At 37.9% G+C, this 21,892-nt stretch overlaps 1 long non-coding RNA gene across 2 annotated transcripts in view; it reads right to left on the reverse strand.

Annotated features, from left to right (window-relative positions):
• Nucleotides 1-2,251: 2,251 nt before the first annotated feature.
• Nucleotides 2,252-21,892, reverse strand: part of LOC102020185 — a 76,796-nt gene continuing 57,155 nt past the window's right edge. Inside the window, exons 3-4 of one of the 2 annotated variants that reach the window (XR_001233329.1) lie at nt 9,026-9,978; nt 2,252-6,274 (exon numbers count right to left, since the gene is read on the reverse strand). This is a non-coding gene — a long non-coding RNA (uncharacterized LOC102020185). Of the gene's footprint in view, nt 6,275-8,813; nt 9,979-21,892 lie in introns of those variants that run through there. The other variant, XR_001233327.1, reaches the window with a different exon arrangement.

Below are 21,892 nucleotides of genomic sequence, written 5' to 3' on the forward strand. Positions count from 1 at the left end.
ATGGACTTCTTTGGGTAAAATTACGGGAAGTGCCCAACTTATGCATGAGCTGTGCTCTGGGAAAATTGTTCATCGGTTGGATTTATTTGTAAGCCAGAAGTGAGTCCTACACAGTGCACCTGTGAAAGTTCGCACTCGAACCTTTGTAAGTTGGTGACTTTAGTGTACCTGAAATCATCCTAACCTAGCTGATGTTCGGATGAAGTGGACTCAGATGTAATAGTGGACTTTAAGAAGTCTTTGATTATACAAATTCACTTGGACTTTTCCCCCCATTGAGCACAGCAAAATTTACACGGGAAAAACTTCACCAAACCACAAAATATCTTGATACAGATTTTCCCTGAGTCAATGAGTTTCACCTTCCCTTTGCATAATAAGCCTGGAGTCAAGCAACTCCTGTCTCTGAATGAAGAAAATCAGCTCCAATTTCCCCCCTTGTGATCGTTCACCTAATAAAGAAGTAGTTTGCAGCTTTTCCCAACCAAGTAGAAACCAAAAAATAGTTCATCTTGCCAAGTAATCCTCCATATCCCTATACAAAAATGATATACCACTCACAATTGCTAAAAGTGTAAATGTGGAACTGCCTTGAAAGGGGTGACACAGCAGACAAGTGAAGCACTTAGCATAGACTGAGGCTTGGAAACAGGGGCCTATGTTTGGTCTAAGTAGCAGCCCTCTTTAGATGTAGCCTGTGTAAAAAGGAGGCAAGTGAGTCTCCACTCCCACGTCTTCAGAGGCATGAATCTCACCCCATTTCCCTACACACAGTGATTGGGTCTGGGGTGGGGCTATGCCTCAGTGTCACTTAGGAGAATGAAGATGTGACTCTAACCTTGAAGGAGAGAAGGTTTCTTTGCTGGTAGATGAACTGTGTCACCCCTAAACAGCCTGCTTTCCTGTAGAACCAAGGGAGGAAGTGAAACTATCAATAAATCCTGGTAGTAAGAGATACACAGTGCTCAGCTGAGTACTAGGTTTGCCTTTGGGTTGTTATTTTGGATGGCAATTTCTGTCGCTTTCCATCAGAAGCTTCTCATCTGATTAAACACTGATTAAACACTGATTAATTTGGGTCCTAGAAGGTTGTACTGTGAGAAGGAAAGGTGGGGAAGCACATTTTCTTTTGTTTTTCTTTGAATTTGTGCCTATGGTAACCACTATGATAACAGGAAGTACAGTTTAATTGGAAATAGGCTAAAGTAGTTCTCTGAATACTCATTTAAGGCTAACTGCCTGAGTAGTGTTGATGTCAGATAAATTGGCTCTCCTATTATAAAGTGCATTTCTCCTGATTAGGACTTGATTAAACAACAACAACAAAAATAACCTCTTCAAACTGAAACAGCAGCAGCTTTCTGGATTCCATTTTTCTCAGCAAGATAATGAGTGTGGCACACTGTTTAGCATGTTTTAATTGGATGAATATTAGATGTACAATTTTTTATCATTCATGCTTTGTGAACTAAGAATTTCCTTACATTGTAGAGTTAGCACATAAAGATTTCCTTACATTTGTCACAAAAATATCTCCACATACAAAAATAATTCCTACAACATGACAATTTATACATTAAACTTTTTTAAAAGTTGCCCACTTTAGTTCATACAGCATTTAACCTTTTTGAAACACTGCTTTTGACCATGAATTGTTTTTTTCAAAATAGATATTTTTATACAATAAAATTCTAGTAAATTTTTGATTGACCATTAAGTCTAAGCAGTTATTAATTGTGCACTCTCCTCTGTAAGAGAAAAAAAACCTGAGCAGGTGACCCTTACCTTCTGGAAATCTATAAGCTAGCTGAGGTTAACAAAATGTGCTAGATAAAAATTTTTAGTACAGTTTTCACAGCAAAATACCAGTGAATACAATACAGAATCATAAAGTAATAAGAAAATAATTGGTAGAGAGTTTTTAGCATTTCTTATTTGGCTCATCAGAAGGAAATAGTTTAGTGAAGAAAAGGTGCTTAAAACCTAGCAAGTCGTGTGGTACCTCCAAATGAATAATTTTTGACATTCATCTATCTAATAGAGAGTTACATACATTTTGCATATTAGGTGCTGTGTTAGGTGCCCTTGGTCTTTCATGTTTTGTTTAGTCTTTTTTGTTTTTTTTTCCGGTACCAGGAATCGAACTCACGACCTTGTGCTTTCCAGGCAGCCGCTTTCCCACTGAGCTAAATCCCCAGCCCCTTTGTTTAGTCTTTTGGATGCACATCAGACATAAGAATCAGTACTCTTATCATATCATTACCATCATGGGTTTATTCAGGGAGTGGAGTTGTTTGCAGTGTAAGGCTGTTATAAACACATGCACATGCTTCCTGATACGCGTGATCACACATGCATAAAGATGTAAAATTCTTGATCTTCAGCTGCTCTAGTACATAAGATACAAAATTATCTTAAAAGTGGTTGAACCCATTTATATTCCTTCCAGCAATAAAAAAGATGTCCAGTTGATCCAAATCCTCACCCACACTTGGCATTGAGAGACTGCTTAATCTTTGCTAGCCTATTTTGTATAAAATGGTATTTCATTATTGTCTAGATTTGTTTATCTACTGAAACTGCAGTTTGATATCTCTTCATATATTTTCTGTGTGTGTGTGTGTGTGTGTGTGTGTGTGTCATTCTCCTTTTTGACTCAATATACTTAATACTAAAGCTATAAATGGGTATGAACTAGTAAATACATGATGCTAGCAAGTTGAAAAAGAGGTCCACTGAAGGATAAAAGATTCTGATATTCTTTTCTTCTCGAGAGAATGTGAAAGAACACTTACACTTTGATCTGGTAACTAGAGAAAGAATTAGCTTCAAATAAGACTTGCCTTTTATGACATTAGGCAAGTCTACATCAGATTCTTCAATTCCTCACTTAGGGTTAGGGTTAGGGTTAGGGTTGGATTAGCTTATAGAATTCCAACCAAATCAAAAGAGGAAGAAATGGACCAGAAAGTCCCTTTCACACAAAGTGATCCTGAATGATCTGAAACCAACAGCTTTCCAGGCTAAAAGGTATATTTCTGGTTCAATCGGAAAATCAGTTCACCAATGAAAGACACAGAATTTTCAGATCATCTTGGAGCCACCCTCGACAGGAACATCAGGGTGATTTCTGCTCTGTGACTATAGGAAATAACTTCAAACAAAAATAGAATTAGAGTATACTTTAGAAACAGAAGACTAAGCAACACTGCTTTGGGCACATGGCCAAATAGCTATAAACATCATTACCTTTACTTTTTCAACCTCCAAATGTGAAAGATAGAAAGAAAATGACTGCACAAAAACTTTTGCTTCACTGAGTGCCTGATGCTAATTGAAAAGTATGATAAAATACTGGAGACACTGTGTCCTACAAAGACAAATAAAAAATGTGAACATTAACAAACATGTTAAAAGAGATTTTCAAAGGGTGATAAGTTTACACATTCCAGCCATAATCCCAATGGCTACATTTTTAAAGACATTTTTCTTCAAATGAGAGCAAGAAATTAAAACTTTCAGAATCCAAAGCTTCCAAGAAATGGTAAAACTCATAAATGCAATGCTGTTTATTTGTATTCATAGCACATATTTCTAGTAGATTTCCTTTCTCAACATTCCAGTGTATTTGGAACAGAGAGGGATTTGAATTGGACTTTTTACCAGTGGACAAACTGAGTCAAAAAGAAATGTGGAAAGTCATGCAAAGGCATAAACAGACCTAGGAGTCACATTTCCAAAGCTTTGGTGAACATAACATGGGCAAATCTCTTTCGGGTCTTCTCATGGTAAATAGAATAGGAAAAAATACAGTTCTAATATTGCACTGATGCAAAGCTTGTGTTTTAAGAGTATAAAAGTGCTCTGTGATCAGTTACTTTGATTATACGTACATAAGAAGGCTATGCAAAGGTGATGAAACTCATCAGCAATCATCTTGATTTTCTTGTGTGTGTTTCCTTATCACAATCCCCAGATGTCACAATCGACACACCTACTTGTTAAATTGGAGAAATACTTGAACTACAGTCAGCAGATGCTAGAACAGATGGAAATTTTCTTTCTGGGCTGAGGAAAAGAAATCTCCAATTAAGAAATGCCTGGACACTATTTTGTCTCCCTTCTAGTTGACTGAACTATGAGATTTCCTTATGTCACAGTTTAGAATTTTTAAAAAATCTTTCCATTTTCCTTTAAAAATCTGAAGATGTATCTATACACATTAGCTTAAAATCTGCTCACTTTTAGGTCCTTATAAAATGACTTTGGCACTTTCAAAAAATGAAATTAAACGTTTTCGTGTAGTGGTTATAGTTACTACTTTTATCCTTATCCATCTGGTGTCAACTTTGTCTCTTACATTTTCTCTCCATCCACTTAACAACTCTACACAGTATCTATTATCTGCCTAACACTATTTCTTCAGTACATTATCCTCCATCTATTCAAACAGAGGCACTACAAAATGCAAATTAAAACAGGTCCTTTGTGCAAATATGGAATAATTCTGTACCCACTATCCACCCAGTGCCCCAAATGCAACCTCCAACAATTAGCATCATTAGTGTCTTTGGGGAGAGGCCAATAACATCCAGCTAACAGCTGCTTCTGACAGGTACTCTGGCTGTGCCCTGATTTTTCCTGAATGAATGAAGCCTTTCCATACTACATGCCTTTTCCATACTACATGCCTGCCACTGTCCCAAGCTCTTTACTCTCCCAAATCACCACTAATGAGAGGACACACAAAGCAGCCTTTGGCAGGGGGTCTTAGGTAGTGGAGGAGGATAGGCATCAACTCATAGCTTACCAGATGTCTTAAGATACTGGTCTCATTCTTTAAAAATCCTCAGTCATTTTTCAATAGGTTATTTTTAGAGCACTTTTGTTTTCCCAGCAAAATCTGAGTAGAAGGTACAGAGATTTCCCACAGTATCCCCCATTACCAACACCCTGCAACATGGCGGCACATTTGTTACAACCGATGAACCTAGAGTGACAGCATCGCCCTTGGAAGGCCATCGTTGACATGAGAGTTCACTCTTGGTGTGCTTAAGTTCTGATTTTTGACAAGTGTTTTGACCTGTACCCGCCATTGTAGTATCACAAGAACAGTTTCACTGCCCTAATGTCCTTTGCTTACTACTCACCTGTCCCTCCATCCCCCTTACTTCTGGCAATACTGTCCCTTTCCACAATGTCCCACAACTACGTGACATCCTGGAAAAGGCAAAACCATGGATAGTACATAGCCCTTAACATTGGCTTCTGACACTTTTCATTTAAGTTTCTCCCACAGGCTTTCTGCCTTGATGGTTCATTTTTTTAAAAGTGATGAATGATATTTTTATTGTTTGGCGCTAGCACAACTTGTTCATCCATTCCACTTACTAAAGGATATCACACATGATTCCTTCTAAGTGTCAGCAGTAGTGAAATCACATTGCTGTAATCACCAGGTATAAATTTTTCTGTGGAGATAAATTTTTAATTCATTCGGTAATACCAAGGAGCATGACTGCTGGTTTGTGTGATAAGAATATGGTTCATTTTATGAGAAACTGCCAAACACTTTCCAAATCAGCTGTGCCGTTCTGCATTCCTTCCAGCGTCAAGGAGAGTTTCTGTTGCTCTACATGGTCCTGGCCTTGCTTGTCCATATTTAGGATTTTGGCCATTCCAGGAAAGGTCCCATGGTATATATATATATAAAATCATTCCCATACTCAACATTCTTTAAATTTTCTCCTTTGCTATAGTCTAGGAGTTTCCTAGTTTTGGTTTAACATTTAGATCAATGATTCATTTTGCACTAATTTTATGTGAAGTGTGTATGACTCGTATTTAGATTCATTTTATTTTTTGCATGTAGCTGTGCAGTGGGCTCAGCACTTTAGCCACTTTTTCCGAGACTGAATATGCTGCTTCCCTGAGCTCTCAAAATTCCTGCTTCTTTTTTTATTGTGAAACAATTTTCTAACATGTCACCCTATCAAATTGTCCCTACCATTCCCAGAGGGTCTCAATTTTATTACCAAACTCGCTGATTAAATCACATCTGAATATCTGAAATATGCCCAAGCTGTGTGTCCTCCACTAGAATATGATAGTGAACATCTGGGTGGGAGGGGTAGTCATTGACTTCGTCATAATTTTATTCCAACTGCAAGTAAAACAGACCAGATACTATTATGCACAAAAAGCAATTGCTGATTTTCATCTTGTGCCATTTCCCTTCAACTTGTCCTTCCTTCTCTTCTTAACATTTGTTGTTCTGAAAGGAAACCAGAAAGAGCCCCAGTGACTAAATGTTCCAGGAAGAATTACTGTGTTATGTATGGCATCTATACATTTCAAAACTGTGTGCCAATATTTATTCTTGATTCTTAAATATGAAACAGTTACTTTTTTTCTTAATTATGACAATTCTTGCCACCCTTTCACTAAAATGTACTTGAAATAAATCAATAGAATGTAGAGATCATTTTAGTAAGTGAAAAAGGTATCTTTCCACCTGTTTTCCAATTTCAAAGAGGTATTTCAAAGAACACTTATTACATTTCTTATATGAAAAGTTCAAGGGATCAATTATTGAAATTTTTCAGGTATAATAAAAATTACTAAGAAATTATGGATCACCTCTATCAATGATAAAGCCAAGAAAAATACCAGGAAAGATAAAGTGGTAAAAGAAAGTAATAAATGGATAACACAATATACTGAACCCTCACAAGTGTGAAGAGAGGGTTAAACCAAAACAGCTATGTCACTAAGGAGTCGGGGATGACACAATGAACCCTTTTGCTTGGACTCCTAATGACATCGGGGCCCATTAAATTTTGGGTAAATGAAGTTCTACTAATATTCCTTGGAGTCTTTCGTTTAAGCTTCTATAAAAATATACCTTAATTGATGTTGCAGATTTGGGACTGTTTCCTAGATACTCCTAATGAAATCAGAATAATTACTATTGTTCATTGTCTTTCAGAGGCATCAGATCAAGCCCTAGAATTACTGCAGCCGATCCTGTTTATAAATGTTTATAAAAAGCATCCTCATAACCTGAAGTCAGTTTGTTCTTTTGCTGCCTTCTGTAAAAGCAAGTAAACAGAACATGGAATTTGTAGAGTTGAATGAATTTTTAGGGATAAAGAGAAAACTAAAGCTATGGAGTCAATCAATCTAAACTATCTTTCATAGACTATCTCCTTTCTATCAAGTCTCTTAGAACAAAAAGCTTCTCCAATTTATTAAGAAAAGCAAACATAAAATTTAACAAGGAGAATAATATATAAACTTTAAGACACTATTTTCCTCTGACAAGTCAAGCAATAAATTGTCAAGGCTCTGTAAAGTGGGCTCTAAATTAAGATTCAGTACTAATATAAAGACTAAAAGTAAAACTTTAACCTTGTCACAGAATTGGGCTACAATTTTTTACTTTTTCTAACCTTAATTCTACTTAATATTATATATAGTGTGTAGGTATTCTGTTACATTTCAATAATGCTTTCCCTAAGTAAAAGATGAATGACCCTACACTTCTTTTCAAAATTTTACAGTAAAACTGCCATTACTTTTTTTATATTCATAGCTTTTCTTCAGAAAGCAAGTCTGAAAGTTAAATACCGCCATTACAAGCCAACAAAACAAGACAGCTTCTTAAACTTGTGCCCAAAGCTGCATTTGGGACCTTCCTTACAAGCATGTGATTACATTTGCATGCCATCAAAGCAATAGCAATTCTCCTCCAAATTACTTTGCATCCCCACAACCATGAGGATGTTAGTACACAAAAATAAATATTTACTGAGTTCCGGCGGGGAGGTGTATTTGGAACCTTGGCTGCTTTAATTTAAAATGAGTTCCTCTCAGTGTACAAAGAGCCCCTAGCTTCTTAACTGCTACACTGAGAAACAATTAAAGACTGGCGAGTAGATTTCGAGTCCTCTGCCCAGCTGAGGAGTGGGCTCTTGACAGCGGACTGACGGAAGGGTAGCAGTCGTCAAAGAATGCCCATAAGAACCACATGGAGTAACATCCTCTTTTAACGTGCACTGGAAGGCCCAGCGCTGATGGTGTTCACACAGCTGTATGTTATTAGGAAGGGGCCTCAAATGAACCAGGGAGCCCTCTTTTGGGGTCATTTACTATCATAATATTGTTAACTAAAACCTGCTGGTGGCATAGCAACTTAGTGGAGAACAATACATCACTATTTTTCGACAGCTGATATAGGCTATAGGGAGTTCTCTCTCTTCTTTCTGTGTGTTTGGAGAAATTAATTTTATTTCTAAATTTTATAGAGATCTCCTGGGGCTAATAAATGTGACTTTTAAAAAAAAAAAACTGTACTTGAAATTGAACTCAGCACTACTACAGTGAGCTACATTCCCAGCCCTTTATTTTTTTTTATTTATTTAGAGAGAAGTTCTCTCTAAATCACTACATTGTCCAGTCTGGGTTCGAATGTGTGATCCTCCTGCTTCAGCTTCCCAAGTGCTGAGATTACAGGCAGGTTAGATGTAGCTCCTCATCTAAAAAGTGTAGCAGTGAAAATTCTAAAATATGCCTTGATATGACAAATTTTATTTGAATTACATGCAAAAATAAAAATGCAAAAGGTCTCTGAGTGTTTTCTTGAAAATATCAAGTGAATAATCAAATAAAACTGTCACAACAAAATGGTGGTCTGGGAATGCTATACTAGGTAGCCAAGACTTTTTTAAAATAAATATATAGGATAGATATACTTCTCCCTGAATTACCTCTTTAATGTTATTGATAATGAATTTAAAATAATTACCTAATAGTAAAATCAATCACTAAGTAAAATGTAGCTTTAAAATAAACTCAGCCTAAAGCTGTCATTTGATAACACAGAAGTCAATCTCTTTTTCACTTTGAATTTCAAGTATGCCAATATTCAGAAAAATGGTATGATAAAATAAGGATCTCATGTCACAGTCTGAAAATAATCAGTGACCTCTTCTTGTTTTCCTCCAACGAACATTTTAGCGAGCACCTGTTATGTGCAAGAGCCCGAGAATCTCCAGTGGTTCATAACTGAGGATCAGCTTAAGAGCCGCTGTTTCCGGACACAGCTACGGGAAATGAAGTCAACGCTAAGCCAAATGTACTGGCTTCCGAATCAACCCAATAAGGAAATGGTGGAGAATCGCTCTTACATCTCATTACAAGATAACGATCAGATTTTTCTCATGCATGTGGATACTTTACACAACGAGGTTAATATTGTTGAATCAATAAAAGCACTCAATCAAAAAGCACAATCAAGAACTCTATTAAACACAAGAAAAAGAACATCTCCAAGGTTTTCTTCTAATTGCAGTGCTTCTCTATAAACGAATAGCACTTGAATAGAAATGTGTTACTTTGGTACAATACCACGCTTTCTCTGTACTGCACACGGTTGTCATTCTGCAGCCATAGACAATAGCCGATGGCATTCATGGCAGGCAATGCGTTGCACTTTGAAGGGCAGGTTTTGCTGCTGCAGATGGGTTGAGGTTAGATGAGCACAGGACCGAGGACATGTTGCCGCTGCTTGTTGGAAAACGTCTCAGCACACTCTGTTGATTTGCATTCTTCACTCACCTTCTCAATATTTCTGGTTGCAAATTGCTGGCCTTAAAATGAATGTCAGTAAATAGCCTAGACAAAGAGCAGCTTCACATTAACTGATCTTTACACAAAAGCCACTCAAGGATGGCGCTTACATGTTACACTTCTCAGGCTGCTACTGTACACTAAGAAGACTCACAATTTGTTCCTGATCACAGGTTTTTTTAAGCAGCAATCTTCACGGATAAGTCAACAGAAATGCCAGATAAAGAAATGCCAGATAGAAGTCCCGTAGTCTCAGCTTCACTTTTGAGCTCTAAATTTCAAAATCCCTTTACTCTTTCTTTCCTCTTCTACTGAGCGAAGGCTTGGTTATGTAAGACTTGTTTCTTTCTAAAAGAGAGCACAGGACAGTGATCAATTCTTTGAAACACACCCAAGTGGAGTACAAAGACTTCTCTGGCTCAAACCCAGATGTCCACAGGAGACAGAAAAGCAATACCGCAGGCTCAATTTGGGCAACTCTGTGCCCCAGGTCACACTACCCACTGCCACCAAGATGCTCAAATGACTTCAATGTTAAGTGGAAAGACTATGAATTTCCACAAACTAAAGAATGTGAACACCCATGAGCAGCAGGTTCTTCCTACTAGTTTAGACACAGTACAAGTCCTTGAAAGATTTTGGTCTCCATGTGTGGTTAGGGCTGTGGGGCCACTCCTGTTTGTTGGCTACTTTCACCCATCGCCTCAGGCATTTTGAATAGTGCTACCTCTTGTTTTCAAGGGCCCTGGACAGCCTGACTTCGGACTGTAGCTCCACTCTTTTCCAGAGCTAGGACAAGCTGCTTGGCCTCTGTCTCAGTACCTATGACCATGTATAAGCAGCATAGAGGTGCCTATCTTATTCGTATTTAATGCTCAACACGAACTCAAAAGGAATTAGCCGTGATTTTATGTCACAGCATTTATCTTAAGACTCAGAAGGTATTGTGTGCTGGTTCCTTTACATTTTGGATTTATTATTGATTATCTTCCTACCAGTATATGACAAATAAATGCCAGGAGATGTAATGATTCCAAGAGAGAATGCACACTACTATTGAGTGTAATGTAAAAAGTTTTGGCCTGAGATAAAAAAGAAATTCTCAGTTCATTCTTTAAAATTGGAATTTTTGCATACAATAAGTAAGTGTAAAATATATTTATTCAATGATAAGATGCACTTTTTCTTTTAACAATCTTCAATTCAGCAAACAAACTGCAACCAATAAATATACGTTTTGATGTCCCCCATCTTAAATGTAACTTGTTTTTAAAATATTAAGATTAAGAATCATAAAAATTTGGAAATATATAGACACACTTTTTATACACACAATATACTGAATACCTCCTTTCATGTGTTTGTGTATAATGCATGCTTTTAAAGTAACTTAATTCATAAAGAAAGACATTGATAAATTTGGCCATGTTAAGGTTAAAAGACATCTTACCAAAAATGAAAGACTAGCCACAAAATAGAAGATACACATATACACTGAAAGACTTAGTATTAGGTCTATTTTTAAAATACAGTTTAATAAAAAAAACAGGGAAAAGACAGGAATAAGTATTTCATTCAAAAGAAATACATTTGATGAATAAGGGGATGAAGTTAATCCCATCAAAATTTCTGAAAAATGACATTGCATTGAGATTCATGATGCAGTTCACAGTTCATAGAAATTCATGATGCAATTCAAATTGCATATAATTTTTCAACAATGTTGGCAAAAATTAGGACTTCTGACCCTGCCAAGTGTTAGTGAAAGTGAATCAGTGTTTTGAAAATAATTTCTGAAGTTATAAATCTCAGAGTTTAATATGTGTATACTCTATGACCTAGCAATTTTCTTCTAAGGGTAGTACTTGCATCTATGCACCACAGACACACATTAAGGTCCTTCTACATCACAGTTCAGAATAAAAACAGTTTCAGACATTTCAAATGCCCATTAAGAGAAAAATGAATAGATAAACTGCAGGATATGTTCACCAGCAAAACAATAATGAATTACAGGAACAACACAGATGAATCTTAGTAATGATACTGAAGAAAAAAGAAAATTAAAGTATATTTAGGCACAGGCATCTTTTTCTTTTTTGTATACACATATGGGATGAGATTATTTTCAACAGAAATACTAGATACTAAATTTGAAATAGTGTTTACCTCTGAAGTAACAGTAAAAGGCCAGAAAACGTATATACAATATTCCAGCTCTCGGGGTAGATTGTAGGCACATTGGCATTTTTATTATGAAAGCAAGTAAGAAATGTCCAAGCTTAATCAAATGATGAAAAATTATGATCACTCTAATTCTAGAGGGCTAGGAAAGAGGTAACTCCCTTTAAAAGTTTAGTGGTGAGTGGGTTATTTGCATTCGCAGACTTTGCTTGTTGCATTTTTTCATACTTAGTGACTTATGAAAGTCACTCCAGATGTCATTACTTTGTCCTTTTATAGTAAATTCCAAAAAACAATACAGCACATAAGAAAAGAGCATTTCCTTTTAGATTTTACAAAATCTGCTATGGCAACAGCTGCTTTAGCAGAAGATAGGTACTATTGCTGATGTCTTCAAAGATTCACCAAGTGATTGGGGAATTTGATGTGATAGCAGAAACAGCATGTATATTTATTTTAAAAAAAAATCTAGATAAACACATTTGCTTGCCTTTCCTTCCTGCCAGCAGTATTTATTTCACAGTTCACTTGCTGTGCTGCATGTGTTGTGCTCCACGTCTCTATTGATAAGTGCTGATCAAGTAGACTAAATTATCAGCAGGTGTCTGACCCTGGTGTTCCTCTCTATTAACTATAGCACAGATAGCTCTAAACTGTTTTGCTTTCAGTGTTCTCAGCAAAACACTGAGATCTTGCACTTTTGGCTCCGTCTTGGGCTTCCCCACTTTCTACTGTGTATGAATAAAGACGCAGATCATGCCAGGTTGTCACTCCCTTTCCATTAGAGAGGTCAGGTCCTACCCGATCCCAGCTTTCCTTTTAATATGTGTCTACTTTTTTCTTAGTCTCTCATTGTCCCCTCTCAGGACCCCATATGCTGAGCAAATCATGGCACTAAAGTCCACTGTCAAATTTTGGAATATAAATATATATTTCTATATAATACAACCAGAGAAAATGGATAGCATAGAATGCTTTTAAAGTGAAGAAAAAGCTTTTGAAATTCATGAGTACTCTAATTTTTAGTACCAATAGAGTGAAACAATATAAAGAAATACAACTTTAGGCATGTTATGCTTTGCACTTGGATAATTTTCAAATTTATATCAAAAATTATAATAGCCATTGTGCAAAGAATATAGAATTTGGAGGTATAGTAAATGTCAATGAAAATTTCGTAGGCAGACAAATATAGACAATTTAATAAAGCCATAAGTTGGAACCTAACAAAAACCCTTCATATTTAGGGGCTAATTTCATGAAAGAAAGAGCAGAAATGTTCTCTTTACACAGAATGTTAAGCAAACCTAGCATCGAATCAAGTTGGTGACATCAAGTTCAACTGAAGAGTACTTGTTCATCCTTTTTTTCACACACTGGCTCTGACAGTCATGTTTGATCAGTCATTTTATTTTACCCAGAGAGCTCTCTAGTTCAAGAGGAGCTGGGTGTAAGGTATAATGAGTAGGAGAGGGAGCAAGGCATCAGTATCATTCCTTTCTTGTGCAATAAGTATTTACTCTGTTCTCTTGCATGCCACATACTGTGCGGCACGCTGGACAGTAAGGGTGTGCAAAATGGCAAGATTTGTCCTCAGGCAGCTCGCAGTCCTGTGAGCAATGAGGGCAAGGGACAGAGAATGGGACTTGGGGGGTGATGCATGTTGTGTGTGACAAGAGAAGCACCAAGTGCTAGAATACGTTCAGCCATCTGTACTTTAACAATCCATGAACACATTCCCCAAAGTCTCCTTGTTTCAAAGGAAGCCAGACATCAGGAGGGAACACTCATGGCTTGTGCTAAGACTGGAGCTTAGGTGGGGGGAGGGCAGGCTGAGCAGTTGCTGGCCGAGCCGCGGTTAGAACATAAAGAAACTTCCACAGCAAGTGAACAAGCTTAGATGTCATCTCCATGGCTATGGGAATCTTTGTAGGATCAGCAACAGGAATGATCACGGTCATATTTCATGAAGATCACTCTAGCAGTTCGGAAAAGGATGGATTGAAAGTCAAGGTGAGGGAAACCAGTGCAGGATTAGAAAAGTAGTGCGTGATTCCAGGTGTGGAATGCTGATCTGCTCCAGGACAGTGGGGAGCAGAAAGAGATATAAAATCCCCTAAAAGAGGGCGTCTTGCTTAGCTGTCTGTGTCATTCTAAGAATAAAATAAGATGTTAGTGTGAACACAGAAGAAACATGTTAAGTTTTGCTTTGTTTAGCAGCTACTTATAGGAAGGAGGCACAAGGAAACCCTGCCTAAAATAGTAAAGGCAAGACATTTCATTTAAAAATATGGATGTGCGCACCTACATTCATGCATGTGTACATGTAATTTCATGTAATTAGAAAACAGTTTCTGTGTAGTGTAATTTATAGGATAAGCATTTTGCAGAGTTATTGGTTACAGACTATAGGAAAAATATTTTAAGATTTTAAAATTTTTGTTTGGTTTTGGACATGATGGTTGCGTAATGGAAAGTAAGTTTTAACTTCAAAAATGTATTTGGAGTTTTTCAGATTCAAAACTGGTCATCAGGAATAAGTGGCCTTGGTTTAAAATGTGCAGAAATGAACACCACTTATGTACCGGTAGATCACCAGAATGTTCTGGAACAGTGACACAGTCACAAAATGGTCAGCACATTAGGATTACCCGGGGAGCTTTTACAAAAAGCTTTTGCAAAACCTATGCTTCTCTCCAGATCTATAAATGGACAGTTTCTTGGGATGGGACACAGACACGGGTACGTTAAACTCCTCAGGTGGCACCTAAGTTTAGGAACCTCTGGTCTAGAAGAGGAACTCAAAAGAGAACTGAAACTGCCCTGTGCATACTGGAGCTGGTATAATGCTGAAGCCACAAACTCAGGTGTGTAAGATATAGCTTTATTTTCATACAAGTGACTACCCTTTCTGTTTTACATCTTCTGCTCATGGGGTCATTAAAGTGTACTTTTGGTCCATCCATGTCTTCCTCACTTTATCCACATGCTGCTTTTTAATTGGTGCTGGCTGTTCAGTTAATCAAGAGTTATAAAACACTAAGGTAAGACAGAGAGCAAGCCAGCCTAGTAGGGAAGAGCATCCACTGAATCCGCAGCTGATGTCAATTCATGCTGGCTCCTGAGCCCCCTGGACACGTGTCTTCCCCAGGTGTCTATGTCTGAGGTCCCCAGTGTAGCTGCCTCATCCCATCCACAGGGCCTCTGAGGACCCAGCCTGCTGGTCACAGCCTCACTGCTCCTGCCCACAGCAGACGTTCTGCTCCTTTCTGCTTCACACTGAAGTTTAAGGGAAAGGAAGGCTTTAAAATAGTGCGGAGAGGAACTATTATGAGTGAAAAACTCTGTTGAATAATATAACAAAATACAAACCAAGATACTTCTCTTTATCAACTGCCAATTGTGCAAAGAAATTTTTATGTTTGTTAAAATTTGCTGGGTTTGTCTTAACAGTATTATCATTAACCCTTTGTTGATCATTTTAAACTACATGGATGTTTTGTAAGGGTAATTTTTTTTACTAAAAATATAATCCAGAAACCTATTTAACTTAATGCACTATACTGCACTACTGTGCAATATATTGACAACTAACAACCAAATAAGATGGTCCTGCCCATCTGTCCACCTTGGAGATTTCCCTATACTCCCTCTGGAAACTTTCTGGACCGTATATGGCTCATCACTGGCTCATAAAGCACAATGTCAATTCTTAAGGATATTTTCATGAATATAAATCAAACCGATTTGAAGAGGGACCAATACTTTGCAGTATTTCTTCAGTTCCTGTATGAATCTTGATTCTGCATACTTATTTCAGGGCTGGATCCTAGCATCAGCAACTAATCATTAACTATTAAACTGTAAGCTTTTATTTATAATGCAAGCCTATAATCACTAATGCATGATTTTGTTATTATTTTCTCCATCCCTCAAAAAACTAAATACCTCAGAAGATACATTCTTAAGTCCTGTTGTATTTCTAGATCACTCTCTATTAAAACATGAAACAATGCCCTGCAGTCTAAGATAATCATGTCAGTTGGGTTAGGAAAAAATCAAAATAAAATTGCAGCTCAAAAAAATTAATCTTTGAAACATTGTACAGGCAAAATATATTTGCAGATTTAGGCAGAAACTAGAAAACAAGAAGAAATCAAAACAATGATAGTAGAGAAATGAATGTTTATCTTCCAAATTTCCTTGAATCTTTTAATGATTATTTTAAAGCACTAAATACTTTAACAGTCTTTGGATGTTTATTATCACAAATTATCACAGATATAAACAGAACTATATCTTTGATCATTAGAACATACTTTGGAGTATGTCATGGCTTAAGTGTAGTTTCTTAAACTCTTAATTAAGTGCTAGTCTTATCAGTCAGTAGAAAAAAAACTGTGAGTTTCTATAAAGGGTTTTCTATAAATGTAAGTTAATGAACTGATATACTAGGTATATATTTAAGTAGCAGTGTAATGATATATGTGTGTCAAAACATTTATCATTCATCAACAACAATATACCCAGAATGCACATTTTTCAGTATGCATGCGTACATTCCTAGTGTACTCTGTGGCCATTTATTTGCAATATCACAACCTACCAGATTGCCTCTTATCTAACCAGTAGTTTAGGGATTGATGTAGTGTAACTGAAAAATTTCAAGTTCAGAACAGTAACTCTGAAAATTGAATGCCACTACATGGTGTCTGAAAGAGGAATTAAAAGCCTCTGAAGAAGAATAAAAATGTGCAATTCTGTTACCATTTTACTGAGGATGGAATAAGCACCTCACCCTGCTTGGACCAATTTTCCAGATGATCTTGTGTGGAGATGTTTTTCCCCCTTAAAATAAGCAAATTCCATGCCACATTCAGTAACACCAAAGAAGGTTCTTATAGCCACTATGAAAGTGATATTTGGGCTATGAGGAGGAAGGATATTACATGGGCACACCTACTTTTGATACCAAGTAAACTTTCTAAATTTAAAATGCTCAAATACAAAAACAACTTGCTTTCCTTCTCTTGGCACTAACAAAATAAAAAATTAAAGTTCAGTCACACAGGAAGCTTCAGTAAATTTTGGGCCTGCAAATATGGAGAAGAGAGCTTGGTTGCTAAAAAGGTAAGTATTAAAAAGCAGACTTACCTACAGGACAATAAAAATAATGATTTGAAGGCATTACAGTAACTAGCAAAACTCCACCCTTTGTAGGCTCAAATTTGCAAAAGTGAAAGCAGGGCATGATGCATAAGAAGGGGAATAATAGCCTAGGGTATTAATTTGCTGGGATTCAGGTCACAATGCTCAGCCATCCAGACACACAGAGGCCCCTATAGACATGATTCAACAGGGTCTGGCTACTGCTTCAGCTGGCAGCAGACCTTGGCATCATCCATGTATTTCTGGCTTAACAACATGCAGAATGCAAGATTTGTGGGATCAGAAAGGTCTCCACACAGATTTCAGAAGAATGCCTAGGAGACAAAACAGTGTGGCCCTAGGAAGGCAGTGTGTGAAGCTGTGAGAGTGAAATCCGAGGCACAGTGGAGATAACAGAAAGTAATAAAAGCCAAAACATGGAATTTCTGAGTAAAATAAAGCAACAAGGAGTGAACAAAGCTAGACCGATAAAGAAGCCATGAAATCAGTAACCATGGACAATGCTGTAATGGCAGAACTTCTCAAGCCCTTTGGAATTCACATCTCACCATCTGTCGATATGGGAGTTTTCCTACAACTTTAAGATGATCACTTCTATGTTGCTATTATTATCTTCTTAAAACAAGCAGTGAATACATGCCAATTTTTCTTACAGAACAAAAAAATCTCCAGAAAGTACTTCATGCTACAAGTGTAAAATATTCTAACAATACATTCTTCCCTGGTTTTTCCTTTTACAACAGGTGGACAATATTTGAAAAACCCAAAGGTTGTTAACAGATTAAATCACTTTTAACAATTTGAATACTGAAAAAATTCCAAAGGGCTGAGAGTCAAGCTGTTTTTGCCTTTAATACTTCAAATAAAGATTAAATTGTTTTTCTGGAATCTTGGCCCAAATCACTGGAAAACTGTGTACTTTTCAAAACCATATTCATTATAAAAGGAGTGTTTTGGCATTATAATTACACTGATATTTAAATTGGCACTGCCATAAATTTGGTAGCAGAGACTCTCTCTTCAAATCTTTGTTTGCTATGCTGGTATTCTTTAAAAGAGACATAACTCCAATTGAAACATTACTGCAATATTTCATTATATATATAGTGTAAAAAGGTTTTGAGAAGAAAAATTGCAGAATTTCAATCCTGAGTACACTAGATATTTTCCAATCTTAGAATTGAGTTTTAGAATTCTAACCTTGAATAGAATATTCCATCAGTTTGATATGACTACGTTTGGCATGGACTAGTATTTTAACCTAACATTGCCATCAATTGAAACAAAGAGAAACGAAGAGTATATATAGGTCCTAAAAAGATGGCATATTCTATTAAATTATAATGCACATAATAAGTTAAAAGTTTGGCCAAATAGCATGCTACCTATCATTTAAATTTGATTACAATACACCTGAAATGGTCTCTCTTTTTTATAGTATACATTTAAATGTTTTCATAATTTGCTTTTGGGGCCAGGGAGATAGCTCAGTGGCACAGCACCTGACTGGTAAGTGCAAGGTCCTAAGTTCAGTTCTGGTACCAAAACAAAAAAAGAATTTGCTTTGAATTTTCATGTTTATGTACATAGCCAAAACTAACTGCTTTACTCTCTTGACTCAAATATGACAATTGCTAAGGATAAAGAATACTGATTCTGGACGTAAAGGAAGCATTACCAATAATGCCTAGTAGGTCAGGGTTAGGGTTAGGGTTAGGGCTAGGATATGAAGAAATGTACTTTTACAGAAACCTTGCAACAAGCAAACCATTTTGATGGGGCCATCTCTTTCCATAACATGAACAGGAAACTCATCCTAATCCCTACAGTCACTAAACACTGCAGAAACACACTGTGAGGTCAAATGAGCCCCTGTTTTGCCACCTTTATCAGGCTGCTAAATTCTGGCTCAACTTACATTGACTCTGGAAGAATACACGCCACTTGGGGGAGGAGGTGGGGTGCAGCATTATTTATCCTAGCAGTTGCTTTGGAATCTGAACATTTAAAAGAAAAAAACCAAAATTGGCACCTGTGTTCTACAAAATGCATAGCTACTTAAGAAAACCTCATTTTTTTGGGTAAAAACTTCTGTTTCCCCAGTTGCACTCTTTGAAAGTGAATCTGTGTACCAGAAGGTTGTTCAGGATTATGAAACTTAATGCATTTTATCACAAGCAAATATAAACATTTTCAAGGAAAGCACAAGGCAAGAGACATGAAAGACCATATGTTTCCAGTGCTGTCCATGTCAAAACAATACCCGTCTCCAGAAAATAACTGCTAGTCATATTGAGTTATTTTGCCAGATATCTTCCAAAACTTACTTGGAAGAAAGTACAGTGCACTCCATGTACCACATAATGGATAAAAATAGATTTCCCCAGACCAAACATATTACATTCATGAATTGCTTTATTGGCCATAACACTTTATAAGATTTCTCAGTTTTATTGCTCATGAGTTAGTAGCAAAGGTAAAGATGAGATAAGAGAAAATAGAGGCTTAATTTTCTGGAAAATGTTTCTCAACAAGCTGTGTAAACTCATTTTAGTTAAACTGATATTCTTAATACTCAAAACTAAGCAGAGCATTTTTCCTTTCAAAGGATTTTTTCCCCCAATATAGTACTGGGGATTAAACTCAAGGCCTTCTCACTGAGTTACATTCCTAATCCCCAGCAAATTTTTATTTTTTATTTTGAGACAGGGTCTTGTTATGTCACTAAGTTGTCCAGACTGGGCACAAACTTGTTATCCTTCTACTTCAGCACCCCAGAATGCTGGGATTATATGCATGCACCCCACATGAATACCCCTGCTTGATGAGAAAGAAGGGAGAATTTCCAGGGTGTGAAAGCATCCCTGGCAGCTGCTGAGATGTCCCTTGAGTCCCAAACATGAGTTCAGCTAGCAACAAGCAGGCAGTCCCTTTTCCCAAGTGCCTGCCTCTCCCCCAGTGGGCACCCGGAGACCTGTGCAACTCGGTAGCCAAAAGTGCTATCAGCCTCTTAGGTTCATATACTCAGGTTTGTTTGCTTGCCACTGGCCAAATCAGAGGAGGCCCTTTATCTCAGTAGAAAGGAGAAAGGATTTATTCAAAGCTTGCTCTGATGGAGGGACCTCGTTTGCCTTGAATCGTCACCTCACTGTGCACAGATGTGGTAGGGTCTTCATAGCAAGGAACATGGGAAAAGGGAGCACAGGAGGTAATAGGTGCTGAGATTTGTTTTATTCCTCTCCACCCCGACCTCCTGGAGCCAGCACCTGCATATCATCTAGGCTGAGAGGGGAGGATGTGGGCAGGGCCAGAGAAGCCACTTGTCTCTAAAGGAAAAAAAGCCTAAGTTTTAAAGTTCTGGTATGCTGTGATGGCTACAAGGAAGAAACGGAGGAAAGGGAGAGAGGAACTAGAGAGGGAGTAAAGAAGCCGGGAGAGAGAGGGCAGGGGGAGAGAAATACCTCCCTAAGAAACAAGCAGGAAAGCTGCCAGAGCTCAAAAGGCCGGATTCCACCTGTAACTTGCCACGGGTCTACATTTTAGCTGGTATCAAACTAGTGCTCAAGTGACTACAGTCCACGGGGCCCTGCCATGGAGCAACTGATTTGTTCAGTTCAAAATCCTGTCTCACACTCTCTTAGAAATGGCCTCCCCCGTGGCCAAACCACTTTCTTAATAATGACTTCAAACTCTGTTCAGTTAAGTCCTCCAGAAAGTAGTATCAGAGGAAGACATGTGCAAGAAGCAGCCATCTACAGCAAAGAGAGGGTCCAGGAAAGAAGAGCAGCATGGAAGAGTTCTTCTCCAGTGCTTCTGGTGGATTTTCTGTCCCTTCTTGAATTTTTCTTCTAATATTTTTCTATGTTGGAACTCATAACTTACGTCCCTGTGTGTATGAAAGACATATCAGGAACCAGACCCTCACTAGGTGTTTACCATCCCTGACCTCCTTTAATCTTTAGGCAATGAAATGCACATCTCCACACACAGATGGGCTAAATAATCTTCAGAGCTCAATGCAAAATTAAAACATGGAATCCAGGTTTCAAAAAGCAAGTCAAAAGTGTTACATACAGTATGAAAACATAAAGCATTTCCCGTCTTTCCTGTGCTCGCTCAGGGCATTCCTTACTCAGGATTCAAGGCTGCGCTGCTGTGTGCACCGCAACACCCATTCGCACGGCTAGTGCAGACGCTCTCGAAGACCAGGCTCACCTGTTACATGCTGGATGGTCTCACCTATACGATGCCGCTCATCAGGCACCAGATTTCCTCCCCTGACAGCCACCCGGTCAACACGCCACGCCTCCGCTGCGGGCAGGGCCCTGGAGCCTTCCTTTGTGCCGGACTCCAACTTCTGGTCAACAGGATGTATTAATTAGATGCATGATTGACCTGGGTAAAAGACTGGCCTCTACGCCCGCGGTGCACTGCGGCCCTGCTCCCAGATGTCCCAGGGAACGCGAGCCCAGCTCCTGAGCTACGGTCTGACTGCATCTGAGGGTGGAGGGTCCCAGCACTTGCCAGCCCTACGGAGAGGAGCCTGGAGGATGCTAGGTGTAAAGGCGCACAGCTGGCAACCAAGAACATACCTAGGGTGGTAGAAAAGTCCCAGTTCTTGCTCCATTATCATAGCTAACTTCACTTATAAATCACAAAGTCAAAGATAAAATTAAAATTAGAAATTCTATTTGACCCAGCTATTCCTCTTCTAGGTATATTTCCAAAAGAATCAAAGACATGTTACAGGTATATGTGCATACCCATGTTTATAGCAGCATAAGTCATAATGGCTACACCTGGAAAGAAACCTATAGGTCCATCCACATGAATGATAAAGTGTGGGATTTACACACAATGGAGTACTACTCTATCATGAAGAAGGATAAGCCTGAGTCATTTGTGAGAA

The sequence above is a fragment of the Chinchilla lanigera genome, unplaced genomic scaffold (genome assembly GCF_000276665.1).
Source record: "Chinchilla lanigera isolate Chin_1 unplaced genomic scaffold, ChiLan1.0 scaffold00002, whole genome shotgun sequence".
Classification (NCBI taxonomy): domain Eukaryota; kingdom Metazoa; phylum Chordata; class Mammalia; order Rodentia; family Chinchillidae; genus Chinchilla; species Chinchilla lanigera.